At 52.1% G+C, this 11,554-nt stretch overlaps 1 long non-coding RNA gene across 1 annotated transcript in view; it reads left to right on the top strand.

Annotated features, from left to right (window-relative positions):
- Positions 1–804: 804 nt before the first annotated feature.
- Positions 805–11,554, top strand: part of LOC118497478 — a 72,085-nt gene continuing 61,335 nt past the window's right edge. The window contains exons 1-2 of the long non-coding RNA XR_004900001.1: positions 805–817; positions 8,562–8,570. This is a non-coding gene — a long non-coding RNA (uncharacterized LOC118497478). The remainder of the gene's footprint in view (positions 818–8,561; positions 8,571–11,554) is intronic.

Raw genomic sequence — 11,554 nt, 5'->3', positions numbered from 1 at the left:
ATCAATGTGCAGTTGCATCTCATGTGGCCCCCACCGGGGACCTGGCCTGCAACCCAGGCATGTGCCCTGACTGGGAATCAAACCTGCGATGCTTTGGCTCGCAACCCGAGCTCAATCCACTGAGCTATGCCAGCCAGGGTTTCAACGCCGTTTTTAATCTGCATCCCACATATCCTTCCAGAACATCCCTGCCGGCCACCTTGGCCACTAACTCATGTTCCTCGGGGAAATGAATCAAGTAGGACACCTCGCTGGATTCTTTTTTCCTCTGATTTTTTTTGGGAACTTTGTTGCTTTTTCTGTATGTAGCAAGAAAATCTTAATCTGAGTGTGCAAGTGGGCTGTGAAAAATCCAGAATGAAATGCCATACAGGGACAATAATGGTTTGTTCTCCAGGGACCATTTGGTGATGTCTGAAGCCATTTTGGGTTGTCACAGTGCGGGAAGGGCTGCTCCTGCTACCTGGTGAGCAGAGGTTGGGGGTCCTGCGAAACGCCCCTCCATGCGGAGAGCAGCCCCCAACACAGAACCGCCTGCCCTCATGTCAGCAGTGCCGAGGGGGAGGAACCCTGATTGTGACCCCCCTGCCACCCCCGTGGGAAGGCGGGACTGGTGACACCATCCCCATGTGGCTCAGAGGTTGTATTAACTGGGAAGGTGTCTGGCTCCGAGAAACAGAAATCCAACTGTTTCAAAAAATATAAATAAACTGTCATTTCTTTTTTCTCAAATAACCAGGAATCCAGGGACGGGCAGTGGCTGCTGTTCCTATGCTCAGGGAAGCCACCAGAAATTTTTGTCCCACTTCTGTTCTCTGTCATCCCCGCTGGGCCGGCTTCCGTCCTCGGGTTTGTCACCCGATGGTTGTGAGTGGGGTTCCGGGGCACCCCAAGTCATATCCACTCAAAGCAGGGAGGATGGAGAGAAGGCTCGGACCAGCCACACCTCGCCCCTGTTGTTGGACAACCGGAAGCTCTCTCAGACCACGGATCTCTCATCAGAGCTTTGCTTACACATTTGTGGTCGGAGCTGAGGCACGTGGTCACCTCTGGCTGCGAGGAAGCTGGGGGCGGGAGGAACTGGCTTCCCCCTACACAGCGGGAGGCGGCAAAGAAGAGCGAGTAGCAAACGAACATTGACCTGGGCGACCACTGGTGTGCACCAGTGGGTGAAGGACTTGCTCAGGGTCACACAGCCAGCCTAGGACTCGGGGGTCCCCATATCCTGCCCTGATCTGACTTGGCCAGGGTGTGTCGGGCTTTCTGTGATGGCTGTGTTTCCAGAAAGACTGAGGAGGAGCCCAGAAAGAGAACTCGCTCTTGAGACATCCCACAAGTTCCGTTCAGCTGACCAGAAATCAGATTTGTCTCCTGACTGCCTTTGTCCCCAGAAATCACGAGCGTCTTCATAACTGCGATCCTGCTACCAGTCACAATAGCAATAACTCAATCCAATAGTCTTGCAAAAGAGCCCCGTGTCTCGGCTTTCAGATATAAGAAGCTCAAAATAACCAAAGTGTAAAACCCCAAACCGATTGCCTCTCTGGAAACTCTCTGGGCAGAAATGAAATATCGAGACAAACAGGTGCTGCTTCCCGACCCGTATTCCTCAGTCGCCGCCCATTAGTGGGCGGCAAATTCGATTTACCAGGCCATGACACGGAATAGGGGAGTATAGGAGAGAAAGCACAGCGTGCCTCGCACGTAGGAAGGTCACGGCTGCGTAACTTTTGTTTCCGCCGTGTGCGTGCGCCACACCACACTGGAAAATGCGCCTGCATGTTGCCGTGTATACTGTGCGTCCACGTTTTTGTGCACATTATACACGGGATTATTATGCCCATGGCATGTAATCATTACACCCACGTATAATGTGCATCCTTATTTCCCCTTGAAAATTTGGGCAAAAACGTGTACACTATACATGGCAAAATACAGTATTTCTTCCTGAGTGAGCCACAGCCAGCGAGTTTGAGAAGCGTTGCCCTCCCCTTGTCCAGGAGGGGAAGGACAGACACAGGGAGGGCCGGACACTGCCCTATCACGTGGGCCAGGCTGGTGCTGCTGCACCGACTTAGGCCATTAGCGAATTGTCCTCTTGTCTCCTAATTATCTTGAAAGCCTGGTTGCGGGGTGTTTGCAGGAGTCTAAACAGCCCCCCGTCCCCCCCCCCGTCTCTGTCTCTTGGGCCGAGTGGCCCATCGGCCTGGCCCCTCTGCAAGGCCGCTCTGGTTGATTAGAGCAGCGGCTCTCCCGAGACAGCCCTTGCTGGGTGTGACAGTTCCCTGGAGTCTGCCCTCTGGGCACCTCGGGGTGGTGGCCGGGGTGCTCGGCGGCTGGCCTCTGAGTGGGGAGGATCTCACCCACAGGCCCCACAGGTGAGGGAGAGAGACATCGGATACTGTCTTCTCCTTTCAAACCGGCCATTCTGGATTCCAACCCCAAATCTGCCTTGGACTTGGACGGATTTACGTGAAAAGGAAGCGAGGTCAGCCCTGGCCACGTGGCTCCGTCAGTTGGAGCATCGTACCATACTTCTCAAGGCTGTGGGTTTGATCCCTGGCCAGGGCACACACTCTGGGGGGTTGGGGTGTGTGTCCGGGAGGCCGCCAGCCTCTGTTTCTCCCACGGACGCTCCTCTGTCCTTCTGTCTGTCTCCCTCCCCCTTCCTCTCCCTCCAAAATCAACAGACGTTTCCTCAGGGGAGAATTTTAGAAAGAAGGAAGCCGATGTAAAAGAGCCCCCGCCCCCCATCCTTCTTCTGGCTCTGAGAGCTGCCCCCTGCTCGCCCCCCAGGCACTCTGCTTCTCCCCGTGGGCCTGCCTCACACAAGGCAGAGGGGGGAGGAAGGGGCAAACAGGAAAATCCCCCCGGCCCCCCTTCCCCGGGGCGGCAGGCCCCCCATGACCAGAAGAACGCCCTTTGGACTCTCAGCCTGGTGTTTTGAGAACTGTGGTCCCCTAGGGTCCCTGCACCCACAAAAGAGGGGTCACCGCAGCCACCTCGCTCTCTCCGCCCAGGGCACCGCAGAACTCGGTTAAATCACCATGTTCACTTCAGGTCAAGGGGAAACCAGAAAGCAGGTGCCTTGGGCTTTGCTTCGGGCCAGTGAGCTGCAGGGATCCTCTGCCCTCCCGGGACCCTCAGTGGCATAATCCAAGGCTACACACCCAAACTCAGATAGGTTAAAAAAAAGTCACTTGATTTATTTCCTATACCTGACCTCACCTTTCCCCACAGCTCCTGTCCTCGTTGATTTCAGTGTCTTCTGGCTTAAGATCATCTCTTGTGGGTAAATACAAAATCCATTCAAAGTGCCTGTCCGAGCTGTTTCCTGGCAGTAATCTCCTTGTCGTTTCCATTGCGGCACCTGGGTCACAGGGGAAGCTCACCTGGCCCCGTGACAGCCAGGAGAAGGGGCTAATGACCGAGGGGTCATTCCCCGGACCCTCACCAAGGGGTCTTATAGCCCACTGCACGGTGTCCTGGTACCTCGTATTGGCATCTGGTGGTGTGACCCATCCCTTCTGGCCTGAGGGACATCGGGCCTCTGTCTGCCACGGCCTCTAGTTACTAAGTCCACTGCCTGTGGCTGCCTCACTGTAACCCCCAGTGCCCAGCCTTCCCTGGTTCCCTGCTTCCCACTGTCCCTTTAGTGTGGCACATGGGAATCTTGGCATCCCCAACATACCTCACGCCTGTTCTGGCCAAGCAGGAGCTCCGGCCACATGCCTCTCCACTTTGGCAACATCCTTGGACCCTGCTGTTCCAGGCTGGGCCTGGCCATGCAGAGTCAACCCCAGGACCCTGAAGGGACATCCATGCTTCCTGTGGGGTGGGAACATTTTGCCACCATGACCCCTGTCCCACCTGGGTCCCATGTATGTAAAGCTCTATATTCATACTCCGAAGCCGGCTCATGACGTAGAAAAGGGAGATTTGAAAGCCTCCCCTCCCCACCCCTCCAGTAGTGACCACTGTCTCTCCATGCGCTCAGGAGAATGGACGTGGGGACACTGAGCTGGTCGGTGGTCTCTTTGTTTATCTCTTCCTTCCCCTGAAACCCCAGATTCAGAGTTGGGGGAGCCACAGAAAGATGCTTAGCAAGAAGGCATTGTTGATGTTCACGTGTAGGGTGTACTGGTAAATTCCTAAAAAAAAAAATATGCTTCTTGTTGAAGCTGCGTGACTTTGTGTAGAGGTTCATCTGGCCATTCTCCCTACTTCTATGTGTGCTAGAATTTTCTCTGCAATACAGAGTTTAAAATAAAGAGCTAAAAACGTACATGCCCATCAGTGTCAGCGACACCGTCCGAGGTCAGGTGGAGGGCTGAGGACCCCGCTCTCCTGCAACCCGTCGGCTGGAGGGTCCGCCGCTGCGGTTCGGCTAGAAGTCGGTGCCGCTCTGCTCCGAGCCTCTGGGGGCTCCGGCTTCATTCAAATAACAAGAACAGCCCCTCATGTCGCCAGATTTAATTTTCAACTTTTATATTTCATTTGAAACTCGTCCGAGGAGCTAATTTATGACAAGGGCGAGGGGGCGCCTTGCCAGTGCATCTGGTGGGCAAAAGGCATTGCACCTGAATTCACGGCTCGGGCAGCTTGCTGTAATTGAGTGCAAAAGGGTGGTTTCTCCTCTGGAGTTCGGAGTCCCAGGGTGAGTGGAGAGAGGCGTGGGTGATCCAGGCTCTCATTCGAGAGGCAGGGACGCGGGTGTCAGTGCACACGGCAGCGGGATATTAGAGCAGGGTACGTTTGCAGCCAGTGCCATCGATCAAAAGCTTGTCAAGGGGCTAAGGACACCCATGGTGGCCGCTCGGCACCCAGACACCCTGGGCTTCTGCCCCAGCTTTGGGGGTGGGAGGGGCATCGCCTGGAGCTGGTGTGTCGGCACGGGCTGCATAGGGCTTGCTGCATGAGACGAAGCTGGAGAATGCTCCGAGGTGTCCCCATGAGGCTGGGCAGTGCCAAGGAATTTGAATTTGTTCAATAGCTCAGGGCATAGCAGGTGTGTGTGTGTACATGTGTGTATAACTATGAACATGTGTGATTGTGTGGGTGTGAAGAAGTGTGTGGGTGTACATGAGTGTGTCTGTATGCAAATGTGTGGAAATGTGTGGGGGGGGCACTTTTCTGGTTAGCACGCCGATAGCGATGACATATCGGACCACCATACGGCAGTGAGAGGCTCTGGTTTCATTAAATGTCAAAGAGAACTTTGGGGAACATTCATTCCGTGCCCAACCCCATATCCAGGGCTCAACAAGCGTGAGCTCATTTAATCCTCAAGTATCCCAGGAGCCAGGAGGCATTATCTTCATTTAGCTAATAGAGAGGTAGTTGAAGCCCAGAGAGGTACGGTGATTTGCTCAAAGTCACACAGCTAAGTGGCTATGCAGGGATTTGAACTCCTGACTGTGGAACTCAGGGGCCAGTGCATGGGGCCCTAGTGATTTAATGGGAGGCCATTGCTCCAGGCCTTCCCAAACAGACTCGCAGCCGACCTTCCCAGGTTCATTCTGAGTCCCAGCAGTTCACAGCAACACCCCCACCCCCCTCCCCACCCCAGTTCCTCACTGCACCTCCTGCCTTGGCCAGGGTTTAGACCAAGGGCAGAGTAGCAAACAGTGCCCCACCAGCTGCGGGCCCCCCACGTCTCCTCAAGGCCCTGCTCACAGGCGGGTTCCTCCTCCAGCAGGTCTTTTCGGCTTCACACTGCCCCTCTGTCCACGGCCAAGGCCACTGTCAACTTCCTACTTTGTATTAGAGTCGTTTGCAAGGGGATCTCTGCCCCCCTCCTAGACCAAATCTACCACCGTAGATTATTATTATTACTGTTTTTAGCTTGCTAATCATGCCACTTGAGGGCTCCCTATGAGTTTGGCACTGTGCTTCGTGCTCTATCAGATTTAGTCATGCGGATCGGGGACTGTTACCATCCCCATCTCACGGATGAGGAAACTGAGGCACAGAGAGGTTCAGTCACCAATCCGAGCTCACACAGCTTCTAAATGATGGGCCTCGGGCTCACCCTGAGGTTCCGTCTGGCCCTAGAGTCACTACATGTCGTCACTACTTAGTACATTCTCTGGAATGTCTTGATGAGTGACAATTTTTTCGAGGATGTTTATACTTCCGAAAAAGACTGAGTCAAGAGAAACATGCTTAGCCCAAGGGAATGGATCTAATGGTGGCATCGCAGGCAGTGCGGCTTGGCTCGGGGGCAGAGCCTTGGATGAGACAGGCCTTTCCAGGGTCTTCCACGCCCGGCTCACAGGAAGCGGCAGCGTGGCAGGCTGGCTTGGGTCGCCCTCTCCACTTCTGGAGGCCCCTTTGAAATCGGATGTTGTGACAGAAGGGTTATGACACACTTCCTCTAATGTGGGCCTGGGACAGCTTTTTGCCATTAGATTGCATTTAATGTGGCTGTAGTTTTTACAGCCGCATGCACTGTCCTCGGCTGCCCCCGGCCCCTGGCTCCCCCACCCCCCACCTCAGGGCAATGGGCATATGAAATAAATCAATGAGACATTCTCGGGCATCCTCATTCCAGCTTTGAAAAACAGGAGAAGGGAAACGGAGTTTTTGAACATCGAATGGGGCATTGAGTTTGAGGAGGCAAAGAAGGAAGGGGGTGGGGAGAGGGAAGGAGATACCCCCTGGCAGCCCTGGCCGGACTCCTGGCTGCCACCAAATAAGAGTCTGTGCTTCCCCTTCCAAGGTGAGCCTGGCTGGGGTCTGCCGTGGAAAGCTCCAGAAACAGCTGTCAAATGAGCACTGCTGACCAGGCCCCTCTGCCCTGTTCTTCTGCTCCGTCTAGGTTTCTCCGCTGTGATACTATCGGCGTTCCGGGCAGGGTCGCTTTTGTTGCTGGGGAGGGGGCAGTTCTGAGCCCTGTAGCATGTTGAGCAGCCGCCCTGGCCTTATCCACCAGATGCCAGTAGCAAACCACCCCTCCTGAGTCATGACAACCAAACACATCTTCAGAAATGGCTGAGTGTCCCCAGGTGTGAGGGGCAGGCAGCAAATCACCCCTGATGACAACCCCTGTTCGAATCAGAAACCTAAAGAGTGCGAGTCTCCCAAGAAAGAAAAAGAACGAAAGAATATAGTCTTGACAACCCCTTTTCCAGAAAGACCCGGGGCCCTCACACCTGGGAAAGCCTAGATTCTGTTCTGCCCACACTTCCTGAATACCTACTGTGTGCTGAGCACCATGCTAGGTGAACAGAGGCTCCAGTTCATCTTGTGGGTTTGGGGACTTTGGAATGACAGGGGCAGAGCTGTCCTTAAGTAATTCATGTGCAGAAAATCAGACAAAAAGATAAACGAATGAATCATAATTAAAATAACAATATTGGAGGCAAATGGGGCATTTACTAGAAAATCAGTGTTTTTGTAAGCTTGGTCTCCTTTAGGGCTCGCCACCACCCTAGGAAGTGGGCTCTGTCAAGAAAATCAAGGGCCAGATGTGTTAAGGGGGTTGCCAAGGTCACACGGCAAGTAAGAGAAGGAGCTTGGACTTGAACCCAGGGGGACTGCACTTGAGAACCTGTGGGAATTTCCTTCTTCCACCTGTATAAAAGGCCTCGAGGAATAATGTGCAAACAGCCATATACCCGCCACCTAGATTCCACAATTAATATTTTGCTAGGGCTGCATTATCACATATCCACCCTTTATCCACCCATCAATCTGTTTTACTCTTGTGTGTGTGCCTTTCAAAGTAAGGTGCAGACATCTGTACACTTGACCCCTAAATATATCAGCCTCCAGGTCATTCACTGGGGTTTAATATTTGTACACAGCTTTTTTTTTTGAAGAGAAAGTTTTGCATTCATTACATGCACACATCTTAAGCATGCCAATACATGAGATTTGACAAATGCACATACTTTTGTAATCCACACCCCCCTCAAGATAGAACACGTTACCATCCCTCATGAAAGCTCCCCCCCACCCCGGCTCTTCCATCAATTCCGGCCTCTATTCCACAGAAGCAAGTAACTCCTCCAATGTTTTTCTACCACTAATTAATTTAGCCTGCTCTAGAACTTTCAAAAATGAATTCATTCATCAATGATAGCTTTAGTGTAAAGCTTCCACTCAGCATAATGCTTTTGAGATGCGTCCATGTTATTACATGTATCAATAATGTGTTCCTTCTATTGCTAACTTCCACTATATGACTATATCCTGGTTAGTTTACCCATTCTCCTGTTTCTGAACACCTAGGCTGTTTCCAGATTTGGGACTGTCGTGAATTAATTGGCTATGATGGTTTATAACAGAGAAAAGGCTTGTTGTGTTTTGCTCAAGTCTTTTGATGGACAGATGCTTGTTTTCCTTTTGGGTAAATACCCAGGACTAGAATGCTGGGCCACAGGATTTTTGTATGTTCACCTATGTAAAAAAGATGACTTCACTTTCCCCAAAGTGATTACAATATTTTACATTTCCAACAATAATGTTTGAGAGGTTCGGTTGTCCTTCATCCTTGCCAACACTTAATGTTGTCAGTCTTTTCAGTTTTAGCCAATCCAGTTAGTATGTAGTGGTAGCTCAATGTGGTTTTAATTTTGCATTTTTCTGATGACTAACAATGTTGAATGCTTTTTGGGTGTGTGTTTATGGATATCCATAAATTCCCATTTCCTTTGTAAATTATCTGTTTAAATCTTTACTCTTTAAAAATGACTGAGTTGTCTGTCTATTTAATTTTGAGTTGGAGGAGTTCTTTATATATTTGCAATACCAGTCTTTTGACAGATACATATCTTTTTGGGGTCTGGTGTTTTAACCATCAGGAGGTCAAAGAAAATGAAGAGACTTGGGATGTTCAAATTGTTTATTCTAAAGTAGGAGATGCTTCAGGTTGGCCTGAGTCAGATCCCCCTCCCGCACCCCACCCCACCGCTGGGTGAATCACCAAGCTGACAAGTGCCCTGCACACCCCGCAACACATGGGGTGAGAGCATCGAGAGCTGGGGGAAAGAGAAGGAGAGGACCCAGGGATGGTGCAGGAGAGACGTTGCATGGAGTCAGGCTCAGGAGGCCGGGTCCCACATCCAGTGCTCCTTCTCCTGGATGTAGGCTTCTTCTGCGTGGGGGGGGGTCAGACTCTTTTACGTTGTGCCCCGTAGACCGAGGTTCTGCGATGGTCGTTTCTGCCCCACCCACTAAGCCCTATCGTCATGACCGATGCCTGTTAACCAATTCTCGCCCACGAACAGTCAGCAAATCCGTAACCTCCCATGTGGCACTGCCATCCATTTTCAAACTAGCGGCTCATCAAACGTTCCAGAGTCTTTAAACACATCACCAGAGTGTGTACAAAGGTCCCAGCGCTGAGCTCTGGGAACTAAAGAGTAAATAAAAGTCCAATTGACTGTCCACAATTCAACAAATATATAGCAATCATTTTTATAGGACCTAGGAATCACCGTTCACATACAGATCTGCCCAAAATAAAGTCAGTGGCGTCCGGTTCAATCCCAGAGACGAGAAGTATCAGCAGAGAACCCACGGGCCGCTTTTCTCATCAGCGAAGCCTCCCAGCCCAGCCTCTCCTGGCGTCTGGAGCGTGGGTGCTGGCCACGGGTCAGAGCCCGCGGGATGCCAGCGCCAGCGGTGATGGTTTCCATCATGATCTCAACAGGCGGGAGCGTGGCCTCCGGACCTGGGCTCGTTGCTGTGGCTGTATCAACACCCTTCGTGATGGCCCAGCTTGGATGCGACGGCTAATGATCTGCCATGGTGATTACCATTCATTTTGCAATTTTACTTCAATCAAAAGAGTAAGGCTCAAGGGTGGGGCCCTCCCTGCTCCCCAAGGCTGAGGCCTCAATTCACGGGGCCGGGAGCGCCTCGGAAGACACGTGGAACTGATTTGGTGGCCAGGCGGCCTGACAGCGGAGGGAGTTACACTAAACACACCGGCTCTCTGCCCGCCTGTGTCTCCAGACCGGGTGTGTGGTTTGCAGTGCGGGACCGTCGCTGGGGCCAGACTCGGCCGAAGGCTCCATCGTCAGCATTTCTTTTAATCCTAGCAGCAGCCCTAGGAGGTAACTGCTCTCTTTAGCCTCATTGTGCAAACGAGGAAACTGAGACACAGAGACTCAGCCAGGGCCCCTGGACGTGTCAGCGGCAGAGTCACAGTGTGTCCTCGGCCAGACTGACTCCACGGTCACTACCACGCTTCGGGAACCTGGGACCCGGGCCTGGACAGGAAGTGGCACGTGAGGGGAGATGTGGGTTGCATGGCAACCTGCTGCGTCTAAAGTGAGCCAGGCAGGCTCTGTCCAGCACATCCAGGCTCTATGCGGTGGGAGAGCAGCAAAGGGACATTTATGCAAAATCCAGGCAATCGAATACTTATTACATATATATTAAACAATCTCCAGTGTAAAATGCAAAGGGAAGTCAGAAAACAACACGTGCATTGTGAAAAGAAAAAAATATATCCTGCAGGATGTGTAGTGTGGTCGCCTTTACGCAGCAACAAGGAGCTGTGTTTACCTGCACGTGCACACGAACGGCCTGTGGGGAGCCACCGGCAGGCGGGCGGGCACAGAACGGGGCTCCCCACCCCAGCAGGCGGGCAGGCAAGACGGCAGGAGGTACGCTCCCCCAGCTCTCTGGAATCACACTTTGCTCTGACTTTTTTTTTACAATACAAATGTATCCGTGCATTATGTATATAAATTTAAAACACACCCGGGTTCAAAGGATAGTAGCAAGTGTTGGCGAGGACGTGGCGTGACCTGGACTTGGACAGTACACACTGATGCGGCCGCTTTGGAAGACAGTTCGGTGGTTCCTCGAAGTCGCCAAACACCGAGTCGCGGTGCGCCCTCGCGGTTTCACCCAGAGTCACGGTGCGCCCTCGCGGTTTCACCCAGACACTCGGACGTGCGTGTTCACAGCCGTGTTATTCACAGCAGCCAAAGAGGGGCAAGAAAACCCAAATGTCCATCAGCCGATGGACGGATAAGTAAAATGTAGCATGGCCATGCCATGGCGGGGTGGTAATGTAGGCGAAGGGGGTCAAAAAGAACAAAATTCCAGTTATAAAAGAAATGCGTCCGGGATGTGGGGAACAGCATGGAGACCACAGTTAGCAGGGCCGTATTGTACACTGGAAGGGTGCAGAGAGTGGATCTCAGAGGTTCTCATCACAGCAAAAAAAAAAATTGTAACCACACGAGATGATGGATGTTAACTAGACTTGTGATCATTTCATAACATAAACAAACCGTTTTATGTATACTAGCTACGTCGTACACCTGAAAGTAATGCAATGTAGTGTGTCAATTATACCTTAATTAGTTTTTTTTTAAAAGCACAGCAGGGTCTGCAGGGAAAAGCACATCCTTTTTGTCCCTGGCCAGCGCTGCCCCCCGGGACGACCATCATTGTCAGGATCGGTCCCTCCAGAGACCTTCGTGAAAACAGCATGTATTTGTTTGTTTGTTTGTTTGTTTGTTTGTAGAGAGAGGGGAAGGAAGGGAGAGGGGGAGTACAACATCAATGCGTGGTTGCCTCTCACGTGCCC

This window comes from Phyllostomus discolor, chromosome 12 (assembly GCF_004126475.2).
Source record: "Phyllostomus discolor isolate MPI-MPIP mPhyDis1 chromosome 12, mPhyDis1.pri.v3, whole genome shotgun sequence".
Lineage (NCBI taxonomy): Eukaryota > Metazoa > Chordata > Mammalia > Chiroptera > Phyllostomidae > Phyllostomus > Phyllostomus discolor.
Note: the sequence above shows the minus strand (reverse complement) of the source record. Positions and strands in the feature narration are given on the sequence as shown.